Genomic DNA, 13,839 nt, shown 5'->3' on the forward strand with positions numbered 1-13,839 from the left:
TTGTTCATGCAAAGTATGCCTTTAATCTCAAGCTAGGTTTGAGCTATATAAAACATGAATACAAATTGGGTAATTAGAGACAGGGTCCACAACAAGCAGATAACGCACAGCGAATTTTCTATCAATTTTTGTATTTAGGTCTTGATAATAGTTTTAAAAACACAATTAATTTGTTTAGGCTCACTTTACTTTGCATTCTGTTACTGTAAACTCCCATTCCTTCTATAACAATGTACATATTGTTAGGTTAGTTTACTTGCAATGTGTGTACTTTTCAAAGGATCTATGTAAAACTGATCATAGAAACCTAAATCTTAAAAAAATATTTGTACAAACTAGAGGTAGGAAGATATGCGTGCCTAAATCATCAATTGGCTTACTATTGAGTTGATACATATAGTATAGTGATCATTCGTATACTGCACACCACAATGCTGTCCCGGTTTACTAATGGAAACTTCGTCCAATGTGATTTTGCCGTTAAGGTCAAACTGATAAAGCTCCACGTCATTTCCTTTTCTGTGATGTAACTTCTGATGATGTCAGCCTATATGCAAATTGGGCGTTCCAATACCAGCCAACATTCTTTGACTAAAAAGGGTTTTTCAAGTTGCAAAAATAAATTGGCATAATGATGGCATCACAGGTAATGGAATCACATGATTTATGACTGAATGATGGTTAGAGAAGATGTATTGTGGCAGTCCCTACTTGTCCATTTCAGACCAGGTGTAAAGCAATCCAGGAGAAAATGACAAATCATGGCTCCCTGTATTTCGCATGCCAATGAGGAAATATACTTTGAACAACTGGTTAATACAGGTAAATGAAAGACAAACACTGTATTAAAATTAGGAAATAGATGATCAAAGCCAGCATTCTGAAGCACCTGGGAGGGAGACTTTATTAGAGATCGGGAGAAATTCATTTTCCTGTAGGAATGCATTGGGGTAGAATTAATTTAGGGAGGAGAAAGTGAAACATGGCAATATTATTAATTGAAAAATCGTGAGTCTCCTGCATAAATCGGGAGGCATGTATGAATGTGTAATTCCTGTATGGCGTACTTTCATCTGCATCTTAAACACACACTTAAAAGCCCATTCGAAGAAAAGCTTGGAGTAGACATGCAGCTTCTCAGTTATCCCATACCTCTCAATGCATACACTTTTGGCCGGTGTCACCCGCCATCGAATCGGATCACTGACCCACCAAGCACCTTAGCTATGTATACACTTAAACGGGAACTGACCCGCCAAAAAACCCAAAGTATCTTTGCATAGGCCCCGGACCCTCACAGACACGCCCACAAAAGTGCAAGTAGGGGGAGTGAGCTAATTGCTGTTTTAACAGCCAAAAAGACACACAAAATGCGCTGTTGTTGCATCAAAAATCAAAATAGAAAAAAGAAACCCACCCGCACCTAAATATACCTGCCGCTTCTCAGAGATGTATACGTGCCTTATAAATACACACAGAAAAATAAATACCTGCCAGTGCACGGCACAGAGTACTCCTTCCTCAGTGATTCTCTTCCTAAGCACGTAGACGTCCTACATGAAAACGTCACGACGTGATGTACGTTTTAACCCCGTAAAGGCATTTCAGAAAGAGTCGGCAAACTTTTAAACAAACACACAATGCCATCAGGGTTGTTGTATTGGTAAGAGGAGCCCTTTTGCAACCTCTCGGAATGCACGTTGAAGCTATATTTCATTGTATTGTACTTATCACATGTTGAAATTAAACATTGTAAGTACGTGGCTTGCTAAACATCTGGTTTTGAAATTACACCGGGCAGCCTGTTGTTGGTATCATAGACACAGTACCTGCCCCAAAGCTAATTTACGATACAGTTCAGGCTCTTCGATGCTCGCAGACGCAGTAACCGCTATGCAGCTACTATACAGACCATGCTCTGGTGTAAGTGACTACGTATATAATAACTGTTCTAAGTCTAATGGCTGCAGACACAGAAAGAACACCCCAATTAATATCGGCAGACACCACCTTCTCTAGCACTAATGGTAAAGGCTCATCACATCCTCTGGCTGGAGGATACCTGTTCTGGAGCTAATGACTTCCGAAACAGTACGTCGTACCTGCTCATCAACTACATAACTGCCCTGGAGCAAATAATTACAGACACAGTACCGGATCTTAGATACTGATTCCAGACACAGTACCTGCTAATCTGTTAAATATGACAGAATACCTGCGCTGGGGCTTATAACTACAGACACAATACCTACTCTGCACAGTACATACTCTGGGGTTAACGATTACACTGCTGTTGAGCCAATGGTATTTAAAGGATAGTTCCGGGACTTTTTTTTTATTGTCCCTACGGTTCGGCCATGTGTTTTTAAGCATAAATCGGTAGATCGTAGAAAACTTTCCTATGGACCTTACCCGACTTTTCGTCCATTAACGCACTCGAAATCAGCCGCCATTTTCTGATAATCCTATCATTTCCCCCCATCGACCTGGCTCACCTGCGTTTGCGGCACTAAATCAAATCCCCCGCCCCTGAGCCTGACATCAGCAGACGCGTACCGCCCATTTCCCAACGCCAAAGCACGTTTCGTGTCAACAATCGCTGCGCCTCAGCTAATGAAGTGTCGCCATGGAAATGGCAGGACGCCTCTTTCCTCAATAAGTATAAACACACCGTTTCACAACACACAGCAGCAGATTTTCGATTCCATTACTCTCTCTGTGTTACTTTGAGTATTCTGTGACTCGTTTCTGTGCTCTGGTCAGCTACCTTCGCCGCTTCTAGGCCTTGTGAACACCTGTACCATCTCTGTAAATTATTTTACTTTCTTTACCACACAATGGCTACAATAATGCCGTATATGTACGAGCCCGAGTACACCGAGGAGGAACTACTGGAAAGGCAAGCACGCGAAAACGATGGGGATTCGGACGGCAGTTGGGAGGACCAGTCAACGAATGAAGAGCCTGGACCATGTCGCATGGACGGCGTCTCCACCTGTTGCACGTGCAATCGGTGCGAGCTAATGCCAACTGAGGAGGAGAACTGCTGCTGCCGTGAAAATTCCGGGTGCTTGGCCTACATTTCGGAAGGCGAGCCAAGTCCGCAATGCATCACCGAGCTGCCAGAGTTCAGGGAAGCCTGCCTCTCACGGACCGTGTTAAGGATGATGATGGTGCTTATGCACGAACTTCGCGGCACTGTTCGTCCGCGTAATCCGAGTAACGAGTAAGTATACTCTGGTTGTGATGTCAGTGATGCCACTACTATTTCATGGTCGTTTCCCACATATAAAATTACATCTACATATCATTCGAACGCATGTAAATTGGTTCCATATTGTGCATTTTCTAGATAGAATTTTTTTCAAAGCAGAATGACATTTTTTACATGAATCGACATTGATAAGAAAGTTTTGTCATTTTAATACAGTTTGCATCTTTCTTTTTCACAGGTGGTACAGGCTGGTGGCCTATCGTTGCTTCACTTGGTGGCTTCACGGGAGGCTCGGACACCGCGTTCGGAGAGTAATACCTGCCTGTGCGGTACTTGCCATTAGACAACATTTCCCCAGCGACAGTGGACAATACCGCGGATTTTCCCTGGATGTGCTGCAACCGGAACTTTACAATGTGTAATGTTTATTATTTATGTTCAATTGAAATTAAGATCTAAAATAAAACCCAACATATATTTTAACAATGGTTGTTTTGATTTTTTAAATGAATCTAGTGTGTCTCCATTGAATAGTCTTCCTGTGCCTTGTCTTGTCACACCACATGTCTCCGGCCAGCATCCTCCCTCACGCTGGCCGCCCACCTTCAATCCACATAACCGTTGAACCCATATGCAGCAGACATACATATGTTATTTTGCGGGTTGGCATCAAGCCTCCCGGCCTTGCCTCCTCCCCCAAAAATACTTACCACACCACTTTGTTCAAGCGTTGGCAATAAAAGGCCGTTGGATTTTATTGATACAAAACATGGTTATAGGTAAATAATCAATATGGTTGATCATAATAAATCATCCTTTTGGGCACCGGGTACAGAGATGACCCCCTCTGGCCCGTGCCGCCTTGCCACCACAGGCCAGCCTGCTGCTGACTAACTGCCTAGGCATCCAGGGTCTCCAGGGTGAACTGCACCCATATATTCTCCTGGGAGGGTGAGGTATTTATAAACTCACCCCCCTGCCTTCCATGTACTAGATCCTGCAGCCTGCCTCTTACATGCAGTTAGATGGCCTCTCCTTGGTGAGGCCCTGCGGCAAACGAGTCTTGTTTGCACGACCACCGCCCCAATCCACCCCCCCCCGCCCTATCAAAGGCAGTTCGCACCGGGGTACTTGTGCTGGCAAGTGGAGCTGTCAGGGAGCGATAAAGGCCACGAGGTGCCAAAGACCATGTACACTTCAAAGTGGTCTATAGAGCATGGGTTGTTGTTCCCATGTCTACCTCCAGACCCCGTGTCTCCTGCCAAGCATCCCCCCTCACGCTGGACGGCCCCCTGCAATCCACATAAGTGTGTCTCCATTCACGAGTCTTCCTGTGTCTTGTCTGCACGACCACCGCCCCAATCCACCCCCCCTCCGCCCTATCAAAGGCAGTTCGCACCGGGGTACTTGTGCTGGCAAGTGGAGCTGTCAGGGAGCGATAAAGGCCAAGAGGTGCCAAAGACCATGTACACTTCAAAGTGGTCTATAGAGCATGGGTTGTTGTTCCCATGTCTACCTCCAGACCCCGTGTCTCCTGCCAAGCATCCCCCCTCACGCTGGACGGCCCCCTGCAATCCACATAATGCCACGACATATACACGTCATTCATTCACAAACACACCCCTGTTTCGAATTCTTTATAACCCACTTCATATTTCTAATGAGAACTTCTTTGCGCTTTGCTAGCGAACCCGTGAAGGTGCTGGTTATCTGCTCTTCGTCTCTGTGAACTTCCGTGACCACTTCGAGGAAACTCGTCAGTTTGCAAACCTGTGAACTGCTCCCTGTTCTACGACAAGAAACTACTCTGATCCCTGCATCTAACTGTTTGTTCGTCAAGGTAAGGCCATGTACCATAATCATTTTGCGTCCAATTTCTTTTCGTTCAAGACAGTACATGCAAGGAACTACTCACATGTTCTGAGTTTAGTCAAATTATCTTTCTATTTTTTTTAAGTTATTCAAATACTTATCCGCATGTGAATAACGTGTATAGTTCCAAGAACCAAAACGAACCTTGCATTGAACCTTTTATGTGTCATTTAATTTTTTAACACATTGGTATTCATAGAGAATTGTTGATCTTTACTTTTCAGAACTTTCCACAATGCCTGCCTGTTCCATTGGCGGTTGCCCTTCGAAGACCCATAATAAATCTGAAGGTACTATAATGCATGTTTTCCCTAAGACAATAGATCAGATAAGAGAATGGGTCCGATATTGCGGATATCCACCGTCTGAGCTTGAAAGTAGAGTCCTAGAAGTCTTTGCGGACAAGAGGGGTGATCGATACCGCATCTGCAGCAGGCACTTTAGCTCAGACATGTACTCCACATCATTGCTAATAAAGAAGAACACACCGCGAGCGAGGCGAAAATTGCTCTCAACCGCTATTCCCACTGTATTCGTCCACATCCCTCCACTGGTGAGTCAAGTTTACGTATTTATCTCTCGGCCTTGCGGTAGTGTGTAGCATTAGCTAACAATAATTTCCCCATTTATGTATCCACTCAATATGAAGGGGGAAGATTCTCCATCCGTGTCGTTATTGCAGTCATCAGCCACTTCAAGCGCCTATCGGGTAATCTTACTTAGCTATTCTGCCACTGACTTGTTTTGGGCATGTAAATCAATAGTTTTAATTTATCGTGTGATTATTTTACCTAATGGTACACCCTTGTACTCGTCCTCTAGTCTTTGTTTTCAGTTATAATTATTGTTATCCAAAATAATGCAAGTACTGTCTTTCAGGGAGATGCTGAGGAGTCCAACGTATTGACGACAACCGTTGATGTCACTCAGATGCTCGAGGTACGTTTCCGGACAGTTCCATCGATGGAGATCATCAGATCTTGCATTCTTGTAGCGTGATTGTTACACACAATGTTTCTTTCGTTTTTAGCCATTGATATGTCCTTCTGTCGTCGCCCTCCTATGTGTCTTCTTTTTTCAATATTGTGTTCATTACTAATGAAAGTCCTATGTTTCAGGGAGTCGATGGAGCATTAGTCCAAGAAGAAGGGGGAGCATGCAGTTACGGGTCGGCGCAACAGCTTGCAGAAGTGTGCACCGCAGTTACATCGTCCCTGGATGTTCTTATGCATTTCGAGGTATGGATACTGACAGTTCGATCAAGCGAAATCATATGACGTGATTACATCCGCTATACTTCCTTCTTTATTAACGCAAGTACTATGTTTCAGGGAGATGATGGAGCTTCTTCTACAAGAACATCACCCCTAGTAGTTGATGCAGATCTCTGGGTTGTGACAATTCCAACGATCGAGCAAATCGAATCATATTTACATATCCATTATTTATTTTAGACAACTGATCATTTGTGCAGGTCTATTTAGATGAGCCGTTGACGCCTGCACAAAGTTTATGTTCTTTTTAACAAAATAGAAAACCATACTAATGCAATTACTGTGTTTCAGGGAGTTACTGAAGCATCATCTTCAATAATATCATCAATGGAAGTCTATGAGGAGCCCGAGGTATGGATCTTGACAGTTCCATCTAACTAGATCAACAATGCGTGAATAATTGTCGTTTGAATGTTCTACACAAAGCGTTCATTCGTGTTTTGCTATTGAGATGTACGTGGGTATTGGTCCCCAAGCACATTTTGTGTTTTCAATATTATTATACATACTAATGGAAGTTCTATGTTTCAGGGAGTCGATGGAGCGTCAGTGCGTGATGGATGTGCTTATCATGAAAATATAGTCGTTGCAGCGCAAGAGGAAGTGGAGACATGCACACACGAGTCGGAGCAACAGCGTCCTGATGTTGAAGTTCGAGGCAAGAAAGTTTCAAAGAAAAGAAAGCAAAAGAAGGTTAGTGTCCTGGTCACTATATTATGTTGTTTTTCACTGTTAATAGTTCAATACTGTTAAGTTGTGTTTAAACTGAACATCCCTTTTCCAATCTGTCCTCTATTTGCGAGTGGGTGTACGAACTAGATCTACACAGACAGTGAAGCGAACAAGAGATGTTGCTTGTCAAACCTTTTGGCAGGGACTTGAGACTGGAGATGCATCGTGCCAATGGGAAGAATATGAAGTGATTGACAACGGAGCTATACCACCACCAGCCATTGATAGTGAATGTCCTCCTGGTAGTTCGGATGCAGTCGGAGATCAATTTACAGAATCCACACCCGCAAAAACTAAGACCGCGAGAAAGTTGAAGAAATTGTTTTATTCACCCATCGCCGGAGAAGGAACAGATGTTGCAATGGAAGAGAATGAAGTGGACGACAATGAAACACCATCAATATCACTGAACATAGCGGAAGACGATATCAGAGATTCTACCTTTCATGTGAGTGACATGTCCTCAACGTTACAGGCCGAACCAGCTGGGATGCAGAGTGACAGTATAAGGAAAGAGGCCAAATTCATTGTATTCGATAGTTGTTTGATTGATATTATTATTCGGATGAAATGTGGGCATTCGGTTGGTGGGGAAGTATGTGGGGAGCCATTGATTAATGTGACTCGTGCAATTCGAGGCACTAACCTTAAAATACATGCCACCTGTACAAAATATCATCCTTTCTCATGGTCTGCACAACCCATGCTGGGGCAACTGCCAGCAGGCAATCTACTTTGTGCAGCGGCTGCACTTTTTAGTGGTTCAAGTTTTAAAAAGTTAGAGTCTTTCTTTCAGTTTGTGGGAATCCATTTCATTGCGAAAACTCAGTTCTACAAATACCAAACCGATTATCTATTTCCAGCCATTAGCGAAGCTTGGAGAATCGAAAAAAATGTCTATTGATAGTACATTCGCGGGCAAACGGTTCAGGCTAACCGGTGATGGACAGTGCGACAGCCCAGGATTTTCAGCCAAGTACTGCACCTACCACTTTCAGGACATGGAAAGTAAGAAAATTGTGAGTTCGGTGGTCGTGCAGGTGTCACAAAGTACATCCTCAGTGGCCATGGAGAAAGTTGGCTTTGTAGCATCATTGCAAGAACTACATTCGCGGGGAACGGTGATTGACCTGATAGCCACGGACAGACACGTTTCAATTGCCAAGACAATGAGAGAAGAGTACAAAAATATAAATCACCAATTTGACGTTTGGCATCTTGCAAAAACAATCAATAAAAAAATGTCGGCTGCAGGTAAAAAAAAAGATATGCAAGGTATTTCACAGTGGTCCAAGTCAATCAGCAACCATCTTTGGTGGAGCTCAAAAACATGTGGAGGGTCGTTGGAAATTCTACTGGAAAAATGGCGGTCAGTAATGCTACACTGTAGCAACGTTCACCGCTGGACCACAAACCAACATTTCCACAATTGTGAACATGGCCATTTGTCCACAGAGGAGGCACGGAAGAAGAAGTGGTTGATTCCTTCATCACCCACTCACAAAGCCATTGAAAAGATTGTATTTGATAAAACTATAACAAGACATTTGAGGGGACTCACGGAATTCTGCCACACAGGAGATTTGGAGGTGTTCCACAATATGTGCCTAAAGTACAGGCCAAAATGATTGCATTTTGGCATGGAGGGCATGATAAATCGGACTCTTTTAGCGGTCTTGACACATAACCATAATGTTGGCCGTCAACAAAGTAGGACGACCGGAACTTTAGGGACGCTTCGCTACAATAAGGCCTTCACTAAAAGAAGTAAACAATGGGTTATCAAACCAGTGTTTGAGGATATGCAATATGACTTTATTGAGAGACTTATTGTTGATGTCCTAGATAGGCACATACATGGAGTTGTGAACGAACCTGTGCAGGGGACAACTGCATTGCCACCCAACATTGCCTCTGTTCCATGTCCACCTAAAGAAGAGCTCATTGAGAAATACACATCACGGTTTAAATGATTGTAATTTGATTGTCTGTTCTCTCGAGTCTCCTCATGTCGCAGGCCCATTGAATATGTGTAGCTATGTATTGTGTAAATAAAAGTGATTGCTCTGTGAGTCCTGTGAGATGGCCTTACACTGAATGTAGCTAACTAGGAATGTGTGCTCGTTCAAAGTGAAGGTCAGCTGCTTTGATTTTTTCTCGGGTGCCGGAATGGCCCACGACTCAGTATAAGGTTCTATTGTTATTTGACCTTGACAGGCCGGGACCATCCCGAAAGACTTCTTTTTGGGGGTGTGGGGCAATAACGTAAGAAACGATAATGAATATAATTTCAGAAACGAAAGCCATTTAATGTTCGTTCATTAGAAGAAATAACGTCAGCATAGAAGGAGTGGTATTTCGGGGCTGCCCTACGCACAGACACAATGGAAAATGCAAATATAATGTAAGTAACTCTTTAGATGAGTTTATACCGCAATTTAATTACTATACAGTAGCTTTAAAGACGGGTTAAGTTGTACTTGTTCGTTCTATGTGGCATATTGTTTTGTACCGCGCACTATCTTGAGGAGAACCATCTCCTTTTACGGAAGCACCTCAAAACCTTCCTCTTTGCTTCTGCTTTCTCTCTCCCTCTCCCCTGCTACAACTGGTCCACTGTCTGCGACCTCGGTCCTGGGCCCTTCCACTCTCCACCTGCACTGCCTCCCTGTCAACCCCTGCACTGGGGGACCGTCTCAGTATCCTACAGCCCCCCCCTTGACGTATAATACCCAGTTGCACTGTCCTAGCTATGAAATAATTTCCCGACCTAATATATAAAATGAATAATTTTAATAAAGATCTGATGGTGAGACTAATTTCATTTTTTATGTTTTTAAAACAGGTACATCCTTCATTATTGTATGTGTCACGAGTACCAGACACCGGCGGATGGCTTTTTCAACCGCCAGTTGCTTCTCCGCATGAACAACGTTACCACCCTGACCATTTTATGGGACGATCGCCAAGTACAAGTATGCCCTTACGCGGTACTAACGGCTAGATGCAACATACAGACCGTTGTGGTGGCCTAGTGCCTCGTTGTTGGAACAGCCATGCGATTATCAGTGCGACCGAATAGCTTATTTTATCGTAAACCAACACCCTGCGTACTGCACACGAACATCGCTTGCCTCAAGACGAACTATTTTGGATCGAGAGCAAAGAAAAATGCAAATCGCTGAATATTCTCTAAACATTTGATGTCCAATAAATGTACTTTGCCAAATGTACAATCTTGCCGTTTGCTTTTAAACTACAGTTTCTTATTCCAAATTGTGGCGCTGTATTGTGAGATGATCTAAGACCCTGTGTACAGCAAAGGAACATCGCGTGCCTCAAAACGAACTTTTTGGAACGTGAGCAAATAAAAATGAAAATCGCTGAATATTCTCTAAACATTTGATGTCAAATAAATGTACTTTACCAAATTTACAATCTTGCGGTTTGATTTAAAAGTACAGTTTCATATTCCCAATTGTGGCGCGCTGTGTTGTGAGCTGATCTGTGTTGATTTCCGGGTTCTGTGTGGAGTCGCGTAGAAGACGCCTGGGCGCGTTTGCCTACGCAGCACAGTCACGTCACGGATAGAGGCGGGGAATATGGATGTTTTGATAAAGTCTGTTTCAGGGGCGGGGGATTTGATTTAGTGCCGCAAAAGCAGGTGAGCCAGGTCGATGGGGGGAAATGATAGGATTATCAGAAAATGGCGGCTAATTTCGAGTGCGTTAATGGACGAAAAGTCGGGTAAGGTCCATAGGAAAGTTTTCTACGATCTACCGATTTATGCTTAAAAACACATGGCTGAACCGTAGGGACAATAAAAAAAAAGTCCCGGAACTATTCTTTAACATAATACCTGCTCATGAGCAAATCTGGGTTTAATGACTGCAGAAACAGTAAAAACCCCATGCACCCTTTCGTTCTCGTGTGTCCTTTACCATTCCTAATTCACTTCTGAGACCTCGAACCACACTTTCTGAAATGAACGTACAGCGTAAAGAAGTGATCAGTAGGGATAAACAATCGTGCCAAGATTGTCAAAACTTGTTTGGTGCAACTGATGGGATGCTCATTCACTTCACTTGCGCCAAAAAGGTGGTGAACCGTGCACAAAGGACATTTACATGTGTGCATTATAGTTGTGCACATTGAGGTGCTCTTTTCCCACCAAATGCACAACTGCACAAGGTAGAGGGTGCAAAGGGGATTTTTGGCATTTGCAAATAAATCCCGATTTTCAAAGGATGTGCAGTTTTCAAAGCACAGGGAAAACAAAACCATTTCCCTGTGCCTACTTGGAACAGGTGCAGGGGGATATAACATGTATGGGTAGGTCACTTATGATCCTCCGATGCAATGAGTGAGGGAATGCTTTGTGTGAATAAGCGAGTGAATGTTGAGTCAAATAATGTGTGTGTGGGTGTATCTGTGCTGGACCAGGGAGCTGATTTCGGCTTGTGGGGGCAGCACAGTAACAATGCACTTTTAAATTTTTCTTTTATTTTATTGGCATTTTCAACAGTAAGAACACATGTAACCCCTCTCCCCATCCCTTCTTGCCTCCCACTTTCTCCCCCTTCTGTGAGTGGCCAGCTCTCTCGCCAGCCGTTGTACGGCCCTTGCACCATTTTAGAACCCCCCATAGTCCTCGTCTCCCCTAGAAACCTCAGCCATATCTCCCCCCAGCTCAGCTTCCTTTGAAGGTGCCCTCGCCAAGTGGAGCGAGTACTCACACCAGCCCCAGCACCCTCGCCAAGTGGAGCGAGTACTCACACCAGCCCCAGCAATCTCATTTTCCTCGGGCACCATGCGGCCCGCAAGTCCCGCTACAGGTGATGCAGGCCAATGTCCCAGTGTGAGAGAAACCTTTGGTGATCCCCTTGAATCGAATAGGTCATCCACACCAGTGCCACACATTTCCAGTTTTTACTAACCCATTAGTGTTCTTTGGGGGCAGCTTTTTGGTTCCATTTGTGTGCCACCACAAGCGGTGTCGCCACTTTCAGGAGGATGTATGTCTTTCTTTGAGCTTTCGAGGGTAGATTTTCCAGAACCCCGCTCATTCCCTGGATGCCATCCTTGTGTTGTCTGAATACTATTCATTGCTACGCAGGTCATGTCCCAATAAGGCTGTATGACTGGGCATTGCCACCAGATATGCTTCCACAATCCCTGTTCCCCACATCCCCTACAGCAGAGTGCTGACACAGTTGGTTCGAATTTATGTAGTTTTTCTGGGGTGAGATGCCATTGGACCATTATCTTAACCCACATCTTCTGAATCTGGATCGCTTGTGTGAGCTTGGGGATAACTGCCCATATTTGAGTCCAAAGTTCCCTTCCAGCGGCTGCCCCATTGCAGTTTCCCACTGCTCCATATAGTGCTATGCCTGGCTCCTTACCCCTTCTGCTATAATCCCATATAACGGTCCTACCAAATGCCTATCCCAGTGTCTATCGTTACAAACCATTCAAAGGGCGTGAGATCCATTTTGGCCACTGACCAGTAAACCAGTGCCTCAGTTGAGAGTAGTGATACCTCTCCCCCTCATCTAGCCCGAAGTCCTGCTTGCACTATGCAAAGGATTTAATGTCCTGATGGAGAACATGCCGCAGTGTTTGCGGCACCCTGCTGCCGCCACCCATTGAAGGCACCCCTTTCCATACCCGGTGTGAACTGGGGATTGCTAAACAGCGACGTCTGCGGGGAAGGGAAGATGGTAAAGTTCACCCTCTGCACCAGCTCATGCCATGAGTTCCCCACTAGGGCCCCTATCCTGCTACGGTACATGTTTGTAGGTCTATCCCCCTTTGGTCGCCACACACCTCGTACAGCGGCGAGCCCACCACCGCTTTGTCCATTCGACACCAGACCTTCCCGCGATCGCCCCTCAACCAATCTCAGCTCACTCTGTTTTGAGCTGCAAGGAAATGGAAGCAGAAGTTTGGCGCTCACAGCTCTCCCTTGCTTCTCGGAGACATTAGCATCTGCATAGCAATCCTGGTTCTCTTGCGGTTCCAAATAAATGACCCCACATGTTTTTGAATGGTCCTGAAAAAACCTTGGGGAACCCCCACTGGCAGGGCCGTGATATAGTTCAGGATTTTTGGCAAAATCACCATTTTGAGGGCATTTATCCTCCCCATACGGGATATTGATAAGGACACCTATTCCGCAAGCAACTGGTGCAGCTTTCCGCTAAAGGCAATGTCATGATGCCCGCTCCCGGGGAGCCGGTTCGAGCTCTGCGTCCCCGAAAGCGGACATCTAGTCCCCAAGGAAGGACCCAGCAACCCCATATAGGGGCCCTTTGGACAGTGTCCTGGCGCCTATGGCGCCAGGCTCATAAAAGACATCAGTCCTGGCGCTATAGGCGCCAGGCTCATTATGGGAGTGCTTGGGTGCACTTACCTGATGCAGACCATGCTGCAGGATCCCGGCCTCCTTGAGGCCTGAAAGGAACTACTTTACCTGTGGGACTAATTTACCATCCGGGCGTGGTCCGGGAAGGATACATACCTGATTTGAGGAAGGATACATACCTGGAACTTCTTCCAAGGCTATTTAAACCCCACCCGAACAGCCATACGTGCTTCGCGTTGTTCTGCATCTAGCAGCTGGACGCTCACCGTGTCTGCTCCTGCATCCTGACTTCTGCCATGCCTGCCAGCATCCTGGATCACCTGCAAAGGAAGAGAAGAAGAGAACAGAAGAAGGAAAAGTCCTTACCTGCTAAATCCGCA

At 44.9% G+C, this 13,839-nt stretch overlaps 1 protein-coding gene, 1 long non-coding RNA gene and 1 pseudogene across 2 annotated transcripts in view; 1 reads left to right on the forward strand and 2 right to left on the reverse strand.

The window, feature by feature from the left end:
* Positions 1-1,278, reverse strand: part of LOC138581266 (uncharacterized) — a 38,548-nt gene extending 37,270 nt beyond the window's left edge. The window contains exon 1 of the long non-coding RNA XR_011304488.1: positions 1,153-1,278. This is a non-coding gene — a long non-coding RNA (uncharacterized lncRNA). The remainder of the gene's footprint in view (positions 1-1,152) is intronic.
* The window catches only part of BOLA1 (bolA family member 1), an 87,904-nt gene extending 86,325 nt beyond the window's left edge, over positions 1-1,579 (reverse strand). Inside the window, exon 1 of the mRNA XM_069652449.1 lies at positions 1,491-1,579. The gene's annotated coding sequence lies outside the window, so the exon portion shown is untranslated. The remainder of the gene's footprint in view (positions 1-1,490) is intronic.
* The window catches only part of LOC138513725 (WASP homolog-associated protein with actin, membranes and microtubules-like), a 77,654-nt pseudogene that overhangs the window by 23,190 nt on the left and 40,625 nt on the right, over positions 1-13,839 (forward strand).

This window comes from Ambystoma mexicanum, chromosome 1p, assembly GCF_040938575.1.
Source record: "Ambystoma mexicanum isolate Mex_15411 chromosome 1p, UKY_AmexF1_1, whole genome shotgun sequence".
NCBI classification, from domain to species: Eukaryota; Metazoa; Chordata; class Amphibia; order Caudata; family Ambystomatidae; genus Ambystoma; species Ambystoma mexicanum.